At 41.6% G+C, this 22,386-nt stretch overlaps 1 protein-coding gene across 1 annotated transcript in view; it reads left to right on the plus strand.

Annotated features, from left to right (window-relative positions):
• nt5dc1 (5'-nucleotidase domain containing 1) overlaps positions 1 to 22,386 on the plus strand; it is a 116,454-nt gene that overhangs the window by 15,126 nt on the left and 78,942 nt on the right. The gene's annotated exons all lie outside the window — the stretch shown is intronic.

Below are 22,386 nucleotides of genomic sequence, written 5' to 3' on the forward strand. Positions count from 1 at the left end.
GTTCCCTCCCTTCTGTGATGTCATCTATAATGACGGGTGCCGTGTCCTCAGGAGGCCTGTCACGTTTAGGGTGCCGGTCCTCCCTCTCCTCCCTGTCTCCTCTCTTTTTCATTCCTCCATCTGTGCAGAGCAGCAGCACAGGGGCTCCTGTCATTTTCACTTTTGGTTGACATTTTAATGAGTTATTTCTTGATTTATCCAAACCGGGTGATGCCCAATTAAATTTACAGAGCGCGGCTCACTGCTCTTAAATTTAAACTCCTTATTTACACTTTGTGTCAGATGACTCAGGCCAGAGTATCTCCTCTTTTAACTTAAATTGGTTTTATTTGAACTCCAGAAACTCAGGTGTTTAGTGCTAAAGAAACATGTTATTGACCAAGTGGCCTGTTACCGGGTGTTTTTCTGGAAAAGTAAAGACTACACAGGACTGCCAATATTTTCTTCCAGTCTGAAACTCTGTACTGGTGAGGCTGTGGTTGACACTGTGAGCCACACAGCTATTTTTGTTAAGTTTGGTTCAACGTGATGGACAGAAGTTCCTTTTTTTATTTTCCAGCTCTGAGTTTGAAAACAGCGTGCAGTGTTGACCAAGCTAGGAGCACTTCCGGTGTTGTGAACTTGATTTGTTTTCAGCTAGGGGTCTAAAAGTGAAGCCTGTGATGATGCTGGCAGGTTGAAGTCGGTGAGGCTTGAGGATATGTGCAGCCTGATGATGGGTTTCCACAGCGCAGCATTGAGACACCAGGAGGCAGACTTGAGGTTTTGTTCTGACTCACACTGCAGCAGTGGAGGAACTTGGAACCAGGTGCACAGCTCTGAATGTGGACTTTTGTTGTTCACCATCAATATGTGTCAAAAATTAAAGTTACAGGGATAGTCTTCAGTTTTATGTGGGGTTACATAATGTGTGAGCTCAGGCACTGATGAAGATGAAGAAGATGAAGAAGCCAACCAGTGCACAGCTTTGCTCAGGCTGTCAGTGAATATTGCTGCAGTCAAACATCTTTCATTTATGGGGCCATGAAAATGGTCTTAAATGAAGCCAGCTAATACCAGCGCTGACTTCAGAGGGGACTGAGTGTGGGATTTTGTACGATGTTATAAAATTTATTTATAGACTGTACTGAAAACAAACTCTCTTTTATGGCTTATAAAATGACTTTGAACCAACATAGGTCCGTTCTCTTTAACAGGTACGTTTACACAAGATAACTCAGCATATTATTGTAAACCACAGATTTGATTAAAAGGATAGCATGACAAACTCCCAAAAGTGAAGCCCAAGAAAGGTATTGACAACCATTTCCTGTTTAGAATCCATTAGAAATGTTTCAATCCATCCACATCATTAGCCTTGTTTCCTAACAATTCTTTTGTTGATTCGTCACATTACGCTGGAGCGGCAGGACCTTACTCTGACATCATGTGACATGCCAATCATGAGTGCTAGTCAGCAGCAGAATTCTAAGACAAAGACAGAGAGATTGAAGCGATTGAAAGCTTGGCTTCACTTTACCAAAAGGGACACTAACAATGCAGAGTGCAGTTTATGTAGGGCTGAAATATCATGTAAGGGTTGCAACCAGGGCTTGACATTAACTTTTTTGCCCACCTGCCACTGTGGCTAGTGGTTCCCCAAAAATACTAGCCACTCAGCATTTTCACTAGCCACAATTTTGTTGTTGGATAGTTATGTTTAATGTGATTAAAGCCAATAATGAAATGCTAAAGTTTACTTGAACTAAATTTACCACTTTTTTAAATGTAAATGACCCCTGAGCACACTCAGATAAAGACTACATAAATGTTTAATGCCACTTTTGAAACAGTTGCGTGGAGGGTTGTGTTTCTTTAATGTGAAAGTATGCCGTCCATTAAGACAAAGTCATTAAAAGGAGTAGTTTATTGTTGCATTTGATAAAAGTTGTGAACATTGTAGATTAAATATGTATGTTTACATATACAACATATATAAGTCACACTGGACTATAAGTCTTATTTATGTAGAATGGTTTGGTTTGTTCACATTTGGAGCTTTAAAATATTGTTCCTGCAGCTCCTCATATCTGTGACCAGTTTCTCTACATGCGCTCCTTTCCTCTCCTCTCCTCTCCTCTCCCCTCCCCTGCTCTAGGTGAGTGTTGCTGGTGAGATTGGTGTAGTGTGACCTTAAATGAGCCCCATCTGATAGACGTCCTCACTTTTAAAAAGTTACGGGAATTTTGGCGCTAGTTTGTGACTTAGAGCCTGGAATCAGTATACAATGGAGAGCCAAAAAGACGCGAGTGAAGTTTTAAATCACATAATCAGGCGCTAAACACCGGGAGCTGTCAGGCTGTCCAAGCGGGAGTCTGGAGATTAATGAGCGCATCTCAACAGTGGACCAATGAGCAAGCACTGTGTGCAGGCAGTGCTCATGGGAGTTGTAGTGCCATAGTCTCATTTTGTAATGGGTTTTGTATTTCAGATGCTGTTTCAGAAAACTACAGTTACATAATTCAACCTGCCACAGTGGCTAGTAGGAGTGACGGTGTTACCCGCCACAGCTGAAATTCACCCGCATTTGGCGGGTTGGTGGGTGTTTATGTCAAGCCCTGGTAGCAACACCAGCATGTTCAAACACTTGCCGAGACAGGGCGCTAAACACCAAGGGGTCATATTTATTCACTTGTTAACTCAGTAAAAATGTTGACACAAAAAATCTGTAAAGTCTAATTTTGTACTCAAAGAATTCACAAAAGAAATTGATAAATCAATAAAGAATCAGATTGATAAACAGAATAAAGACATTGGTATCAATAACATGGTATCAACACCCATCTCTAAGCCTCCTTCATTATAATGCTGATTGATGTGCATGTGCTCATTCTTCTAAGCTAGTCTTGAGTAAAACAGCAAAAAGTTTAATTGTTTCAAGAACTATTTTGCTTTTTTCTTACTAACCCTGCTTTTATTTATTTTTTTTATTTACCTTTTTTTCTTTCATTTTTTTTGCATTTCAAACCTTTTCATACTTCCTATTACCAATGAACAGCAGTTTTTACCAGTATCTTGATTTGTAAAACAACTTAATGTGATGAAACAACCTTTATCATCCAGACTTTTAGATTCATCATTTAGATTAATGTGGCACTGCTACACCAGGGTGGTCTGGAACCAGGATTCAGAGCAGCCTCAAATTACCAGGGGGCCGCTGAGCATCCAGTCTTGTCACAAACACAAAGGGAACCACTTCAGGTGGTCCACAAAACGAAAGAACAAAAAAAAGAACATTCAACTGTTGGGACAACTGTACTTCTCAACATGAGTTATTTTACAGTCATATTTGGCCTTTCTTGTTGAATATTTGCTACAGCTCTACTACCTGGATGTAAACAGTCTTAGATGTGTTGTAGCATGGGGTGGTTTGTCAGTATGTGAATCTACACTGCAAATAAAATAAATCTAAGTGTTTATGTCTAGTTTTCTGAAAAAATAGACTTAAAGGTAGGGTCAGCAGGAATGTTAGTAACCACAACATTCAAACTGGGCTCCTCTTTCTTGGCTCAGTGCCAGCAGCAGCACACACCCACAGCCTCCAACCGTGACTAGGTGAACACACTCTCTAGCCCAGCAACCACCCGTAGCATCATGTTTCTATGTGGAAGAGACTCCAGAGCCATGCACCTGACTTGGCATGTTAGCACAAGCCAACCATGGATATCTGACACAAACCTGGTTAGCAGAAAGCTAACTTGTGTTGCTCTTTGTCCTGTGCTGCTCTCCAGGTTCCTGAAAGCAAGTGAAAGTTGAGCCAAGCTCCACTCTTGTTTAGGAAAAAGCTTTTACCTGTTTGGTGTTTCTTTTCACTTTGGCTGTGTCTTTCTTCCTCTGTGCTACGTCCACTATCATAGCCGCTCTAATTAGCTTCCTCCACTTGTGATCATCAACATGCAAAGTCACTTGTGCACTGGGCGCTCTGTGATTGGCGGAGGTAACATGTCAACTCTCCGCTCAGAAACGTCCCGTTACAACCAAAACATGAGCCTACAGGCAGAGGAGGGGGTTAAAGGAGACGCAGACACTGCCACACATGTTAGAGGCCCACAGAAGACAACTGAGCAGGATTACTCCTGTGAAAGTTGACATTTTATTTTCTTAGGAAAATCCTGCAGATTCTGCCATTAATATGAGCTACATTTACCTGACCAGTCAAGAAGAAAGTCTCATTTCTTCATTTCTTGTTATTTAAGGACCAGTGAGGTCTAAATGCTTGTGACAAGTAAAACTATCTGCCTTTTGAGTAAGAAAAAGTGTCCTGTGTCCAGACGTTATTCTTTTATCAAAAAACATGACCAGCAAATTTTTCTTACATATTTTTACTTGTTTCAGGCGATTCAGACCTATTTTTTGTCTCTTAATTTCTTGAAATAAGACATGTTTCTGAACTTGTCAGTTGAATGTGGCTCATATTACGTTTTTTTTTTTTTTTTTAACTTTTTTACTCAAAATAAGACAAAAACAGTTGCCTAGATTTCAGTTTTTGCAGTGTATAAATGGAAATAAAGTTGTGTGTAGGCTGTCTGGTTAAACTGGCATAAAACCACTGAACCAGAGATATGAGGAACCAGCTTAGGCATGAGGACTACAAGGAAGGCTGAAGGCTGCTGATGACACATGATTAATTAGTTGTGCTCAGTTTTTTATTTTGATTTTCTGAGTGCTCTCTTACCTCACCACTTAGTTGAGATTTGTATTTCTGTAGATGAGTGGGAAATGTTCTTCTGAGAATCCCTGATCAGAATCACAACAGTCTGCCTGCACTGTAAAAAAAGGAATCTTCAATCAGTTGAAGTGATGTAATTTTTTTAATCAATCCAACTCAATATTTTTCAAGGACCCATATTAAGGGATGCACGATATTGGATTTTTGCCGATATCCGATATGCCGATATATCGAAACCCCTTTTGGCCGATACCAATACCATTACCGATAATCACAAGTTTGTTTGTTTTTTTCACTGTAAAGAAAGCTAAGTCTATCCTGTACTGGAATTTATATGTTACTCTTATTGTGACGGTCTTATTTGTTTAAGAAACACACATAAAACAAGACAAAAAACATTTGATTTTACCATAAATAAGAAATGTATTATTTTTTCAAAGACATTCAGTATTGAAATACAGAAAAATAATTTCTTTAGATCACATGAACTTTAAATGTGCAATGCATTTTCAAACATAACCAAGTTGCATTTGATTATTTTAGAGCTACTGTAACAACCTGGTGACAGACACAGAGCTCTGCAGTGCAAATAAATGAAGTGCTACATTTTATTTAAGGAGCTTATTTTTCAGATGGAAAATAATAATAATCCTAACTGAATAGCACCTTATCGGCTGTGTCTATCGGCAGAAACTTTCATATCTGCCGATACCGATAAACGTGTTTTTAAGCTTTTATCAGCCGATACCGATATTGTGCCGATAATATCGTGCATCCCTACCCATATTATGCAAAAATCACTTTATGAAGTCTTTCAGTTAAATTTGTGGGTCTTTGGCTTTCCTCCCAGCCCACAAAATGTGACATTTAATGACGAAACCTGTACTTAGTAGTGCTTGTGAATGTAAAATCCTGACGTAAAACAAGCTGTTTGGAATTTCCGGGATTTGCCGACAGCGATTCCCTTTTTTGACCAATCAGGAGCAAGTCTTACCTGATGTGGAGCAGATACCAACTCAACTCATTAATCTGCAAAACCCAAAAGGACAAACCATGGGTAAGGAGGGAACACTGTGGATATGAGACCCTGATTCACATTAAGATACCAAGCGGGGGACAGTGTGTCTGTGCTCCATGGCATGGACCAGCTAGCTGTCTGTGGTCCACTGCGCTGGCTGGCTGGCTGTCTGTCTGTGCTCTACGGCATAGGCTGCCTGGCTGTGCCCCATCGAATAGGCTGCCTGGCTGTGCTCCACAGCATAGGCTGCTTGCCCAGGCTGCCTGGCTACGCTCCACGGCATAGGCTGCTCATCCTAGTTGCCTGGCTACCTGTGCTCCACGGCAGTGAGGGCTCCAATTAAAATACTCTCTCAGTAATGGTAATTTGAATATAACTGAAGACAAAACCCAGTTTGTCATTTCTGATCATAATTTTAGACCATCAACACATCTAATTTATTAACATATAAAACATTAAACATGCTTAAAGGTACATGGTCCATGCCACAGGACACAGACAGCAGGTGGAGCACAGAAAGCCTGCGCTCTTGGCAGGTTAGTATCTTAATGTACTGCTGGGTCTAATATCTACTGCATTCCCTCCTCACTAACGGTTTGAAATGAGTCAATTCAATAGGCTGTAAAGTAAACTTTACAATTAGACATCAAGTAAACTCAATTGAAGACTATTAGTTATATTTACTAACCTTTTTAGTGTAATTATTTCCCTAGATTTTTTAAAGTTAACTCAACTTATCACATTTTTACAGTGCAATACAGTATAAAAACACTTTTACTTTGAGGTTTTGCAAATTATTGAGTTGAAACAACTTTAAAAAAAAAACTGAAGTTGGACTGGTGCAAAATGTTGATTAGAGAGCAATCAAATTTTTAAGTTCATTTGACTTAATCAATTGTGTTGATTTAACTTATTAACTTTATTTCAAATATCTTAATTTATTTAGGTGTGACCAATTGAAGCAATAATTTAAGTTGGTCCAACTGTTTTCTTTTTTCAGTGTGCCATGCCTGATATGGTTATATCTATAATTGTGATATTTGACGTCTGATACATCAGTCACTCTGCCTCGGGGATAAACTGCATAATAGCTGTCAGGTTTTGCTGAAGCTCTTTCTTCCTTTTGCCTGCATCATTAAAAAACTGCCAACGTTTCAGAGCCGCAGATGAGCACTCAGAAAGCCATGGGCATCTTTGAAGAACTGCTTGAGTGAAATTACAGAGTAGTGTGGGGGTGGAGTCGGCATTTAACAGCTTTGTGAGCTGCAGATATGCCTCTGCATCTCACCATGAAAGTGGCTGTGACCACAGTGAGGCACGGCTGCTTTTTACTGCATTTGAGTCTTTTTTTTCTCCTCTCCTCTCGTTTGGTGTGTCAGAATTAATGCCTCTGTAATCTAAATCTGTCCACGCTGAGGTTTAATGTTAAGGCCTACTTAGATCCTCTTGCTGTGTCTGGGTAGGCTCCTGTTGTGTATGGTGAAAGGCTGTCATAGTGCAAAACATGTAATTAGGAGGGGAGATTTGCTGCATTGGAGGCTGTAGAGACAGAGCATGGTGTTGAGTTTTTCACCCTGGTTTCAGGGACCTCTGGATTTCAGGGTGGGTGGTATCTGTGCAGGGTCTGCTGCTATAACCATTGTTTTGCCTCTCCAAATATCTTAACATGTTGCCACTGCACCACAGACATGACTTCATGCTTCTTTGCTGGCTTTAATTTACTCTGGTGATGACGGAGGCTGTATCCTAAAACGTCCTGTGTCTGTTTTCCATATTTTCTAGAGGCATGGGTTGCGTCACAAAAACATTTCTGGAAAGTATCCATTAAACCTTCATTTTTTTAATATCTTTGCCAGTTTTGCCAGAGCAAAGAAAGACAGTAATAATATCATATTTTAATCATTTCATCAAAGTTTCTAGTAAATATTTAAAACCATTTTATGCAGCCATGAAGCACCAAGCGGTCAGTGTCTGCAGCGCTTTGAGGTCAAGTTTTGTTCTGCTGGTGGTGATCTCAGAACCCATCGTCTTCTGTTATGGTCTGACGATCAGAGTCTCAGGAAACAGAAGTTCACTTTTTTTCAGCAATTTTGGTGCAGTTTCAAAAATTACTTCAAGCTAAGATAACCTGTCCGTCCATCTGTCTGTCTGTCTGTCTGTCTGTCTGTCTGGTTGTCTGGCTGTCTGGCTGTCATTTATGCCTTGTTTCCACCAAGCGATCCGGTTTGGATCTATACAGTTTGGATTGTGTTGAATCAGTGAAGCCTCATCGTGTTTGTGTTTCCACAGCCTACCGTGCCCTTCTTGAAGTGTAAGCTGGATGCCATGAACTGGGTCAGCTATGTGATAGTGTGATGGCATAGCAGCATGACACAGCTACCCCGCTCATAAATCCAATGAAGAAGAAAAAACACAACAAAGTAAACAAAGACGAACGATGGGAGACATCCAGCAATTCGTCTTCCTTCTGATTGGCTTGTGGCTCTTTGTTACAAAGAACAATCAAGCTTTGTTTCAGTGTGATCTTCCGTATTACTGCTACCAATCAATAGAGTGCAGTGTTTTTAGAAGAGATACACAATGTGTTTTTTACTGATTATTAGTGGTCAAGGAGGCTAATAAACAATATTTGGAGCCAATATTCATTTGCAGTAAAAGTGATGGTCTCTGCTGTGTGTGTGAGCACCATGCATGCACAGCTTTCACTGCTGATTGGTTGTTTTTCAGAGCCATGCCTCTGTGTGTAACCAATCAGAAGGTACTGTGGGTAGGACAATTCTGGAGACAGAGTAGTGACTGTAGACAGTGAGGTGCGGCTACATCAGAGCCAAAAAAGTATTGTATCAAATAGTTTCCTTTCAGCTATCAGATTAAGAAAAAATAGACAGATCCTGATATGCCTCAAACTGTCGAATACCTGTGACAATTGGTCCGTCCCTTGTTTCTACCTCCACCCTCTGAGGTCGGATTGTTATGTCTGGCACTTTAAAAGAAGGGTACCAGAAGGTGGGGTGGTAAGGGTCAGTAAGTTGTGGACTTGTCCTGGTTTTAGAAAACACCAAAAAATGTGTGCTGTACTGAGATGAACAGAACTGAATCACTTGTTGGAAACAGGGCTTTGTTGTCCCGTTACATCCCCCAGGATAGAGGCTGTTGTGCAGCTTTAAGTACTAGGATGTTTCAGTTCATCAGCCAACACAATGTATCACTCTGGTTTACTTCAGGGATATGAACTGAAGAAAGAAACCTGTCTTCCTGTGATTTTTTTGCTCAAGGTAAATAGATTCCAGTGTTTCCCCCACCACTATATAGGAGGCACCTGCCCCCTTTGGAAGTAAGGTTCATTTCATTTTCCATATAGTGCCACATCAGAAGTAATTTTGAGTTAAACCACCCCCCCAGGTGCTGACGACATAGCTGCCACCCCAAGGCTTTGAACCTAGGGAATCAATGAAATGATCCCAACATTATCTAAACCGCAGCTTGGAAAAAATTCACCCCAAGTACAGTGTGTGCCCAAAGCAAAATTGGCATTTCAGACCCAAGCTGTTTTTTGAACCAAGCTGTAAATATTTTTTTGAGTCTGGTTCTGTCCGAGGTTTCTGCCCGTTAAAGGGAAGTTTTTTCCTTGCCATTGTAACTTGCTAAATGCTGCAAAGTCCTGTACTCATGGTGGATTGAGATAAGATTAGACTCCTTATCTTGTCTTGATGTTGGGTCTCTGCTAATAAAATTTTATTAACATTTACGGGTCTAGACCTGCAAATGTTTTTTGTAAAGTGTCTTGAAATAACATTTGTTATGATTTGGCGCTATAAAAATAAAGATTGATTGATTGATAATGTTACAAAAGTCTGTTTCTTTAGATAGGTGTGTATGTAGCAGGTCCCAGCTAGGGCTCCGCCGGACAGATGGACGGATAATTTCGGTTGTCAGGAGTGCCCTGTAAATATTGGAAATCGTTTACAAGAGTCAGTGAAACCAGATAATCATTTAGCTTGTCTTCCGTTCAACCAGATTATCATTTATTTACATATTCATTACAATATTCAACTGCAGTCTTAAATTATTCTCTCTTCTCTTGTTTGCATTAAAGCATTAGTTCTATCCTTAGATAAGATTAAGGGCTCTAATTTCGTGGCGCAGTGCAGGGGGCGCAAGCCTGGTGCACCCTGCACAGTGTTAATTTTGTGCTGCCCACCGCAGTGCACTGCCAATTTGACAATTTGGTAGACCATCTGCGCAGAGATGGGTGTGACTGCGTGCCAGGTGGAGTTGACAGTGCACCAGGGGGAGGTGTCAGCAGATTCATGTTGGCGCAGTGACAATTTCGTGCCAAAAACAGTGCAGAAAGTGCGCTGAAAGCTCGCCAGCTCCAACCTGGTCTATTCTTGGTGCAAAGCGGAGCGCACCCCACGCAGCTGTAATTTGGTGACAGGTGCACATGTGCGCACATGTCAACAAAGCCTCAGAGGCAGGTTTCCAGAGTGTCAGGCACATTTTAATGCAATAAACAATCACAGCAATCACTATTTAATGTAACTGTCTGAACCAGCATATACATTTATATCTATATTAACTGTCCCGTCACACCTGATGTCAGATTAAAGCCGTTTGTCATAATGGAAAGTTAACCTGACGGCAGCTGGAAGTTTGATGCACATCTTACAATTAAACAATAAACAGCCTTAACATTTGATACTGAGTATATCTGGTTCTCTCATTTCATTTAATTCAAAGGAAAGAGGAAGAGAAAAGACGAAGAAAAAAGAGACAAAATAAATGTATGTCACTCAGGATTTACCCGTGATTTCCCATATTTCTCTGTTTTAGTCTTTGTTTTTAACGTGATCTAAAAATATGGAGTACATTATTGTAAGGAGGATGAGGCGGAGACACTGGGAGAGTATACAGTATATCACCAAAGGCTTTGCTTGGTGATGACAAACCAGGAGTGCAGGTGGTTCAAAAGTATTCTGAATGGATAAGCCAGCTGTGTAACTGTCTCTTCATTTTGTTCTCCTATTAATGACAAAGGAACAGATTAAATCTGTCCCGGGAGCTGGCCCACATGGTGACGTGCTTCGTGTCCTCCGATGTGCCCTGATATCCATTCTCCTGCTGCAGGGACAGCGGCTCTGACCGTCTCCACTACCGGGTCTTTCCAGCACACTGTTTCCACGGTGCTGGAGATCACTCAGACCATTTAGATGCTGCGCCTCGGCTGCAGGGCATCTAAAGGCGAGGAGAGGCGCTCATTTGATTGGCGAAAACAGCGCTCGGCTGTGTTAAACCCACTCATGGCTTTTCTCCTCCCTCTCTGCCATTTACGTGGAGGGAGGCGTGAACGTGCACCTCTGCGCTCCTCTGCGCCTTCAGTGCGCCTCTCTTGGCACTGCAGGAAACTTGCAAAGTGCGCCGGCCACGCCCTGCCCTGCACGGCGAAGGCCGGCGCAGGGCAGGTGTGCCTGCGCTTGCGCCTGGTCTACGAAATTAGAGCCCTTTTATGCCCTTTTCACATAAATTTGATTTTACATCTCTCACATCTAAACACAACTAAGTCATTCCTATTAGACATAACTTAAAGCTTTACATTAAATTATATGCTCTATCTTTACCATCAGCTATGTGTTCACTTCTCTGCTAAACATACATATCTTTGTCACACATTTTTGTCTTTTCTTAAAAAAAAAAGTAATCCTGCAATCTCTGTACAATTTACAAGTATTGACTTTTCTGACAATAGAATAAATATATCCTACAGTTAAACATTATATTTACATTATATACAAATGAACAAATCAAACACACTAAACATGTAACTTACAGTTTTCTTATTAGCTAGTACTGCAATGGCTATAATGGCTACAACAGCTACTGCTGGCGATCGCGCCCCTTAAACAGAGCTGTAGCTATAGCTATAGCAAGATCTTAAACAGCTTATCATTTTTAGCTCGTAGCAGCCTAGACATGAAACATACACACATTTAACTTTTTCATGGAGAAACAATCCTCAAATGTTCAGGAGCCAAAAAAACATACGGGAAAAAGAAAAACAAAAAAAAAGAATGAATGAGCTATGGCGCTGACTGCCATTTTCTCACACTGAAACTGACCGTTAAACTTAACATTTACCCTTAGCACAGTGAACATTTTAATCACACATCAGGGGTTTGTGTTAATCTAAAAACATCAGTGATCACACAAACCTGTAAATATTGGAGATCCTTTACAGGAGTCAGAGAAACCAGATAGCTGCTGCTCGTCTTCCGTTCAACCAAATTGTGAGCCCAGCTCCCACTAAGTAACACAAAGAGTCTCAGTTACGCTGCTGGTCCGTGCTGCCCCCAAGTGTCCATTCAGTGAAATAACATGTCATTGTGTACATTTCTGTGGTTCTTACTATAAATAAATCAGACACCATAACACACAATTGGGATTAACAAAAAAAAGACTCTAAAAGGAAACCAAAAAGTAATAAAATAACAAAATACTTATTTTGTGAGTATCACATGTACGTGGTTTCCAGTCTTTCTGCAGCCAGCCTCAAGCGGACTCTCAATGAACAGCAACTTTTAGCACTTCTGCATAAGCTTCATTTTTCTAAACTGGATGTTACCCATTGTAAAAAGATCAAATTCAGTCATTGTCAGGAATGTCCTCCACAAAAGAAGAAAACTTCTTTTACTATTTGTGCTTGTTGAATGGATGTGGAATGCATCATTTCCCATGTGTTCAGGAAGTCAGGGTATTTAAACGTTGAAGAGTAAATGTTTGATCTAACAATCTTTGATTGTTAGCTGCTGTGGCTTATGTAGATATTGTTTTGGAGAGATAAGTAAATCATCTCCAGATTATAACAGATTGGAGCCAGGATGTCACTGCAATCAGTATGAAACTGAACTGCTTCTGCTCTCTTATGGACTTTTCTTCTCTGCCGGTACACCTTGATGTGAATCAGTTAAAATCTGTAGGAGGTGTTTTTTGGGTAGATTCTGTTTGCTTGCAGAAGTTTGCAGAAGTCTTTGTGCCCAAGAGTAAAAAAAGGCAGGTTGATGCGTCTATGCCAGCAAAGAAGAGAGGAGTGGAAAGTAGGAGCTAAAGATAGACTTTGAGCTGGGAAGTGACGTTGATTTAACGTTTTAATAAACCAAATATCCCACTAAGAGGCACGTAGAGCTTTATGAATGGAATGACTGGAGCTGGACCTCCTGACTGAGTGTTAGCTGCAATTACAGGGACCCAAGACAAAAATCATGGTTGGACTCTGACCAACCTGAGGCTAAGTGTATTCAGAATAGCAACCAGAAGCCACCTCTGCATCCTTTTGGATTTTCTTCCTTCCATTTCATCCCAACAAAGTCTTGCCCAAGTCATTATGAAATTATGGAAAGACTGGTCTCAGGAGAAGGAGGGACCAAAGTGAAATAATACTGCAGAATCAGATCTGACTCTCATTTTCAGATCTGATTTAGGAGCAGGTAATGGGCTACTTCAGAGGCATTTATCTTTATCAAAACAAATGAGTGTTGCAACACTGGGAACTATTTAATTTTTGCTATGCCTCGTTCAAAAGCTGGTCGTCAGCAGTTTAAATTTGAATCGCTTTAATGTTTTGTGAGAACTCCAGAAGAAGAATCAGTTGCAAATAACAACACTAACATCTTTTTCAGCTACATCCCCAGACAATGCAGGAGTGGAGGTACAACAGCCTGTAAACTTAACAAAGTGTGTCTTAAAATGAGCCATGATCATTGTTTACAAGTTTTCTATTTCACTATGGACTAAATTAGGTGTCTCTTTCCCATAAAACACAAGGGTCTGGTAACTGAAATAAGTAAAAAGAGAGTAAGGGAGGCAGCAAGAGAAAGAATGGTACTCTTAACATTCCTCTGTGCACACATGACATTAAGACAAAATGCTAGCTAAGCTGCACCCAGCTGGGTTGACATTTTTACCCACAGAGCTCTCTTTTTCTCTGAAACAAACAAACCAGATGCTTCAAGCTAAGCTGATCTCAGCAGATATAATGGAGCCCTCACAGATGTGTAAGTCCCCCCATACAATGGACTCTTCTGATTCCCAGACCATCAGGGGTACTGGCTTTGAGCTGTGAGCTGAGAACAAGCCAGGTGCTCCCTCTCCTCTTCAGAACCAAGGACACAGTGTCCAGGATTTCCAAAAAGAATGTCAGATTTGGACTCATCAGATCACAGATGGCTTTACACTTTCCCTTAGTTCACCTTAAATGGACTCAGGTCCAGAGAAGTCCCCTCTGCTTCTGGATCTGGTTTTTATCTGTTTTTATCTGTTTTTCTCGACATGCTACAGTTTGAACCTGTCTTTGTGGGTGCAGAGATAAGCTGTGTTCACAGACAATGGTTTGTAAATCACAACCTGGCCTGATGATGCCTCTGAGCAGCTACAGGACTGCTTTGAAAGGACTATCTGGGACATTTTTGAACACCCAGACCTGGAGGTGTTCACGAACAGTGTTTTGTGCTACATCAAAAACTGCACAGACAACGTCACAGTGGACAAGACCATCCGGGTGTTCCCTAACACAAAGCCCTGGATGACCCAGAAGGTCCAGCAGCTGCTTAAAGACAGAAACTCAGCCTTCAGAGCTGGTGACAGCACTCTGTACAGTGCAGCCAGAGCCAACCTGAAGAGGGGCATCAGAGAGGCCAAGAGAGACTATAGGAGGAGGACTAAGGACCACCTGGAGAGTTACAACAGCAAACCGGTGTGGCGGGGGGTCCAGCACCTCACTAACTACAGGGCCAACACTGGAGCTGCTGAGGGAGGAGCCTCACTGGCAGAGGAGCTGAACAGCTTCTATGCCCGCTTTGAGACCACACCCTGCAGTCCAGAGCAGCTCCAGCCTCACATTAGAGGAGCACGACGTGAGGCGTACGCTGTGGGCGGTCAACCCATGGAAGGCGGCTGGACCTGACAGTGTCCCTGGACGGGTGCTGAGGGACTGGGCTGACCAGCTGGCTGAAGTGTTCACTAGAATCTTCAACCAGTCCCTGTCTCAATCCATCGTTCCACCGTGCCTGAAGTCCTCCACCATGTACCCCTGCCCAAGAAGCAACACATCTCCAGCCTCAATAGCTACCGGCCAGTGGCTCTCACTCCAGTGGTGATGAAGTGCTTTGAGAAACTAGTACGGGGTCACATCACCTCACCACCCCCCCCACCAGTTTGCCTACAGGTCAAACAGATCAACAGAGGATGCTGTAGCCACAGCGCTCCACATGTCACTGTGTCACCTGGAGCAGCAGGGGACCTACACACGGATGCTCTTTGTGGACTACAGCTCCGCGTTTAACACCATCCTTCCTCTCCAACTGGTGGGTAAACTAGGAGACCTTGGACTTCCACACTCTACAGTTTTCACAATCTACAGCTTTCTGTTGGACCACAGGCAGAGGGTGAGGGTGGGAGACCACACATGGTTTGTCAGCCTCAGCATTGGCTTCCCCCAAGGCTGCGTGCTGAGCCCTCTGCTCTACATCCTCTACACATCAGACTGTACCTCTGCACACCCCAGTAACACCATCAGTTTGCCGACAACACCACAGTAGTGGCGCTCATCTCTGGGGGGGATGAGTCTGCATACAGGACTGAGGTGGAGCAGCTCACTGGGTGGTGCAGAGATAACAACCTGCTCTTCAACACAGTTAAGACCAAGGAGCTGATCATTGACTCTTGGAGGATTAAAACAAACATTCCACCCCTACACATCAACGGGGAAAGTGTGGAGAGGGTAGAGGACTTCCACTTTCTGGGAGTCCACTTAGAGAAGGACCTGACCTGGACTGTGAACACCTCTGGGCTATTGAAAAAGGCCCAGCAGAGACTGCACTTCCTGAGGGTGCTCAGGAAGAACAACATCCCCCAGAGACTGCTTGTGTCTTTCTACAGGTGCACCATCAAGAGCATCCTGGTGTACTGTCTGTGTGTGTGGTACACCAGCTGCACAGTGGCTCAGAGGACGTCACTACAAAGGATCATCAACACGGCCAGAAACATCACTGACTGCCCTCTCCTCACACGGGAAAAACTACACCATTCCCACTGCCTCCAAAAGGCGGGAAAATAACCCAGGACCCCTCTCACCCCGGACACCACATGTTTAATCTGTTACCGTCAGGCAGGAGGTACAGGTCAATCACTACAAGGACAAAAAGGTTCAGAGACAGTTTCTACCCAACAGCAGTAAGGGTCCTGGACAAAGACTGAAATCACTACCTCACTGTCGTCAAATAATTACAATATAACAATTACCTCCATGTCATCAATGCACCTGAACTTGTGGCAGCTATTTTGCACTTTGCACTGTTTTGCACTGACTGAAGGGCTTTTGTAATTTCGTTATACTTTGTTGCAATGACAAATAAAGTTCTATTTTATTTTATTTTATTCAATTCAATTCAATTCAATTCAATTCAATTCAATTTAATTCTATTCTATTCTATTTTATTCTATTTTATTCTTTTCCTAAATGGGATTTTGAGTCATGCAGTGATCTCCACTACAGAGTCATGTCTGTTTTTAATGCAATGTTGCCTGAGGGTCTGAAGACCTGGTCATTCCAGTCTTGGTTTTGCTCCTTGTCCCTTTTTTCTGAGATTTTTTTCAGATTCTCTGAATCTAATTTACTCTTTCTTTGGTATGTTTTTCAATTCATAAAATATTTGCTCACACGGTCTCTCACTGCGTACTGAACTTCTGCCCTTCTGAGAGACTCAGCCTCTTTGGAGTCTTCTTTTTCTACCCAGTCATGTGACTAACCTGTGGATTGCTTGGCTCACTATCATACGGATTAAGAAAACAACACAATAGGGATGTTTGATAACCACTTTTCTTTTTAGACCAATAAAAGTACAAGTACTTCCTCTTGAGTCCTCACCGATACCAAAGTACCGATACATCTAGTACTTTTGATACATAACATTTCTGCACAGTCACACTGCCATTAAGCCCAAAATAAACACAAACAAATGTCTCTGTTTACAATTTGTTTTTAATGAATTAACAAGAGTGCAAAATAAAACTAACAACTGTCAGAGTTTGAACAATTTTTGAAATAAACTGAAGAGCAAAATAAAACAGTCTAACTGTTTACTCTCCCTGGTTCATTCATGTTGTCTGAAAAAGACCTGACGCACATTTGCTGTGGTGTCAAACCTCAGCAATGTTGTGCAAACTACTGGCAAGGAGGATTTACTGCACATGAGACTTTTTTGCCTCGAGTATCAGCTGCTGGTATCAGCAGCCTTTTACAAGTGCCAGTACCTTGAAATAGGGTTGGTGAAGGCCCGATACCCAATACCAATACCAGTACTTGCCCATCCCTACAGCACACTGGCTGTTTTCTGTTAGTGTCCCAACATTTCTTAAATGCAGTGATGGAGTTAAATTAAGCATATGTTTTCCTAAAACATTCAAATTTTCATTTTTAGATCATATGCTGTCATTTTGGGATGTGTAGCTTTCACATTTGAAATTTGGTACTGATGCACAGTTCCTGGCAACCAGTATCAGTACTTGACGGTACCAACTTTTGGTACTTTTGTGTGGTAATAAATACTAATTTGTTTCATTAAAATCTCTTTTTTTGTTTAATTTAACATAACATATTTATTTCTCAACCTATAAAACTTGCAATGGTGTGTTCGTGTCCACCAGTACCTAATACAGTACCCATCCCGACTGTCATATGTTGTCTTTCAGCTCTCTTCGATTAAATTTTCAAGTATATGATTTACAAACCATCCTAAAAGGTTTTATCCTCAAAATTTCACTCAGTGTCCCAATTTTTGGGGAATTTGGGTTTTAGCTAGTCAGTAATGACGTGACCCATTGATAACACTAGAATGCCTTCCTCAGTTAGTGGTTGCTCTTCTCACTATTTGAGTTCCAAGCACCTGAAACATGTACCTCTTCAACTTTCTATTGGCAATGTTCCCATAGCCCTGACACATCATTTCAACAAATAACAAGCCATCATCACACAAAGACATGTCAGGAGTCGTGGTTGTTTCGTACATTGCTCTTTGACCACAAAGACCCCCTTTCATAGCCAAAGAACAAACCTTTAACTACATGTAGCTGTTTTAGAGCTTGACAACATATTACAGTTGCATGTGTATTTTAGGATATGGGCACATTTCTTCAAATTTATTCTGGCAGTTTTACAAGGGAAGTAACACGCTTGCTAACTGAAGGTTTTCTGACTGCTGCATCCTTTTGGTGTGCTCAGTAAATCAGGAACAAGTCTTTGTTACAGTGGGTCTTCTACATGCTGTATGGAAAGGACCCAACTTCTCCTGTGAGCAATCTGCTCGGTTGTTTCCACATTTCAACTTATTCAATATGAACAATTTTGTAGTTCATTAAAGTTAACTAGAGGACGTAACACTGCCGTTCTTCCTAACATCCTCCCTCGTTCTCCAGTGTGTCAGTGTGAAGCAGATATTTCTACCGGTTGACAGACCAGTGTGTTTGCGGTGGGACAAGGTGTTCGAGGCTTAGCCCAGCGTCTTAAAAAGCCCGGACGTTATTATGTTTGTGTTATTCAGAGAGGAGTGGCAGTGTTTACTAAATTACTCAGGGTTTAAAATAATGGTGCACAAAGACAGAAATGGAAAGAGTGAAACCGCTGACTTGTGCAGACACCAAACATGTTCAGGAGCTGTTGAGGAGTTTGTTTTCACCATAGAAACAGAAGATGAAACACAACAGGAATAAACAAGGTGGAAGTCACACTGTGTTGGAAAGGTGGAGCCGAACTGACCCATCTCTGGAGGAACGCTGTGTTTCTGAGCTGTTGTTGTGCTGCTTTTGGATTCCTTTCACATTCCTTTCATACTCCTCCTGAAATTATGTTCACTGTCTCTGAGGTGACAACTCCAAAACGTATCGTCAGCTCCAGAAAGTTCACCACTTCCACCCTTTCTCAGAATACACATGATCCTAAAATGGGTGAAGAGAAGTGCAAATGCTAACTCCTCACCTAGACTGAAAAACTGAGACAACCTCCAAAACTGAGTTGTTGACATCTTTTATAATCTACTGGATTTGTTCTTTTGTTGAATTCATGCTGGAATAATCAAATAAAAGTGTTGAAACAGAAAAGCTGAAGTCAGATTTGTACTGGAGTTGACCACAAACACGTTACCTATTTCTTAAGTAAATGTTTGATAAAAGAGGAAATTTTTCTGCCTCAAGGAATCATTTCATTTTAAAAGATCAAAGAATGGTATACTTTGGATGTTGCTAATAGAGCTGACTTTACATTGACTTTACAGACCCCTCTGGCGCCTTTATTCTCAGTCTTCAAAGTCTAATTCGTTTGGCCATTGTGACTGCAAGATTCACTTCTCCTCTCCCTTTGGAGAGGTGTGCTTCAGCACGGTACACTTCATGCACGCGCACAAACGCGGGAATCAAATATGATCAATGACATATGAATCGCTGTGACCCCTCCTCTTAACAGTCATTTTAAACAAAAGCGGGGGTGATGTGAGGGCCAGAACTACTTAAAAAGAACCTAAAAGTCACTAAAGTTGTTGCAGTGTGCTCTGCGTCTCATTGCGCAGGCAGGTAGAGTTTGGTCCTGCTTGGATGGCCAGTGTGACGGTGCAAGAGACTGTGTATGAGTGAATAGTGCAGGATGAACAACATTTTTAACACCAAAAAGAAAAAGAGTCAACCAAACTAAGTTCATTTGTAGTTTTAAACACACACACACAACAGTGTGTTACTCGCTTTCTGTCCCTCCTACAATGTTATTCCTCTCTTCTTCACTCTCCATTACATGCAAATGACTTGTTATGCGAATTAGGCGATTACGTCATTTAGCGACTTATTAAACCCATATAAGACAGTGCTGTAAAGTGAAGAAGATGAAAACAAAAACATATTAGAGCTAACTGAGCAGTTGTTAAGTTTAGCTCACTGGTCAATGAAGGATAAAATGTCAAGTAGGGCTGAAGCCTAATGTGCTCCCAAACTGCAGGATCATCATTTTAGTCTGAGCACTGCAAAGATTTAAAACCTTTCAAGAATCTTTTTATTCCTAGTTGAAATATCTCATATCTAGTCAGATCGCATTTGTCACCCAAGATACTTGCTCTTTAACTAAACAAAAATGTGTTTTATCCGATTACTTGATTAACTGATGGAATTTTCAGTAGGATACTCGAATACTAAACTATTCCATAGCTGCCTGCAGCCCTAGTGGGAGTCACCACAAGCCCTGTTTCCACCAAGTGGTCTGGTATGGATCAGTAGTGTTTGGTATGGATTGGATCGGTGAAGCCTGATCCCTAAGTGTTTCCAACCATGCCCTTCTTTGGAGGGGGTGTGTAAGCCAGATGCCTATAACTGCGTAAGCTACGTGATAGGGTGACAGCATATCAGCAAGACCCAGTGTAACCGGCTAATAAAGACAGTAAAAAAGAAAAACATGATACAGTAAACAAAGAGCAGCTGTTGTGTAATGTCATTTTCTAGACAAAAAAAAGTTCCCCTCAAGTCGACTGGAGAGTTAAACATGTCAGTATCATGTGTAGTTCTTAATTATATCACACAGGCAGTGACCATTCTTTCCATGAATGGACTGCAGTGATTCAAGCTCCACCTTCTGGGGTTGGCTCAGTATGTCTGACACCCCAACAGAAGGGTACCCAAAAGTGGAACAGTATGGGGCTGTAATTTGGGGACCTGTCGCAGTTTCAGTCAAAGGCGTCACAACAAAATGTGTGCTATACTGAGGCGAGCCAAAGTGAAGCACTTGGTGGAAACAGGGCTTAAAGTGATACTCCGGGATGGAACAAGTTGGGTCCTATCACAAGGTTTAGGGCAGAAATTACCCCTACAGCAGTGTTTTTGTGCAGCAGAAGCCCAGGGCGCACACACCAAACACCCCCTCCCTGCTCCTCTGACGATTTCCTCTGCACTCAGACGGGGCCATATTTTACTTGACCAAAAACACAAATAAACAGACTCCCAACGAAAAAATCTGATATCGGTCTGCATTCACGCTTTATTTAGAGAATTTTCAGCGCGTTACTCTCACACAAAAACACTGCTAAATAATGCTCTAGTTCTCATTGTGTCATAAAACGGCGCTACCTCCGCTGCAGAGCCACAGCTAGCTACGAGGCGCTCGCCACTTATTGTATCAGTCCGCGCGCGTGGCGTGCCAGATATAAACAAACGCAGGTAGTCTGCCAGGACGAAGAGACATGATGAGAACCAGAGCCTTATTGAATTTTTGTGAATTTTTCAGAAAAATGAATTAAATCTACATTAACTAAAGATTAGTAGATTAGTAGTAGATAAGTAGTAGATAACTGCTATTTCTAATCATAATTTGTCTATGAAAACTGTGTCTCAGCATATAGCAAACATGTTTCCCGGTCCAGACAGTTATGGCATGTTTTCATGAAGAATATGAATCAGGGAGTCTGAGGTAAATGCTGAGATCTCTTCAATATAGACCTAAACCTTCTCACAGCCATGAGAAGTCTCCCTGAACCTTTCACCTGTTGGATGTTTATTTTTAATAAACGTTCCACCAATGAACTCAGGTCTTGGCGCTGAAGCGTGTACTTGAAGAGGTCTTTATGGTTTCCTGAAACCAGTACTTATCAACCCCGGGTGGCCTGTGTCCTAAATAGACTGGAAAATGTGGATTCCTCCACCGGGCTGCTCTCTGAGCTCAGGTCTGTTGTTGTTTTTCTCGGTTTCGGTTTTATTTTAGGTGTTGGGCTGGAAAAAATCCCTGAGAACTGATCTTAGAATGGTGGGAAGAATGCTTAAGGAAGCTCAGAAGCATTTAGCTTTTCCTCCCCCTCCAGTCCAAAGAAACCAGGCATCCAGGCATCCAGGCATCCCTCAGTGGAAATGAATAAGGAGCAAGTCACGAATAGCATTTATCTCATGAGCCGTATAAATATCCCTGGTCTGATTTTACTACCGCTGATGAATAGATAGTCCAAATAGCCATAGATCTGGAGGCAGTTAAAGTTATTACACCCATTAAAGTGGATTATATAAGACTTAAAATACACTCTTAGGGTAAATATGCTTGGTGCAAAAAGACCTCCATTGTGTTTGTCGTAATATTTATAACCCTGCAGTAAAAGAAAGAGCAGCGTGCTGAAAGATCAGTATCTAATAGACCTGTTTTGTTTGTGTTGTTGTGAAATGTCTCATATAGCTTTCCCTCCAACTGTAGCTTTTGGCTGCTGTCGGTCAGTGTTGAAAAGTGAAGGAGAAAAACATCAAAGTACGTGTTGTTTATAGGGATTGTTGAGAAAGCACTCAGCGAGGCTGTGAAAGAGTCAAACAAAGCTCAGGCACCGCACTCGTTTAGTTCTGCTGAGACATGTAAACACAGACTGAAGGTCCCTGCTCGTCCCAAAATGAGGACTTCATGTTTCCAAAAGTCACTGCAGGACACTTTTATTGGAGCTGTTGACACAAACACTGAGTAGTATAATTTACATGTTATTGTGTCTAAATCTGCCTTCTTGTGTTCAACCCTTTGGTAAAAAACAGTAAAAAGTGTAAAAAATAGAAGTTGGACAAACTGTTGGTTTGGTAGTAAGTTGTTGTCCCGTAGTGTGAAATATTTACTGAT

Source organism: Halichoeres trimaculatus, unplaced genomic scaffold (genome assembly GCF_033239565.1).
Source record: "Halichoeres trimaculatus isolate MK-OKI-2021-1 unplaced genomic scaffold, fHalTri1.1 fHalTri1_scaffold_13, whole genome shotgun sequence".
In the NCBI taxonomy this organism is placed as follows: Eukaryota; Metazoa; Chordata; class Actinopteri; order Labriformes; family Labridae; genus Halichoeres; species Halichoeres trimaculatus.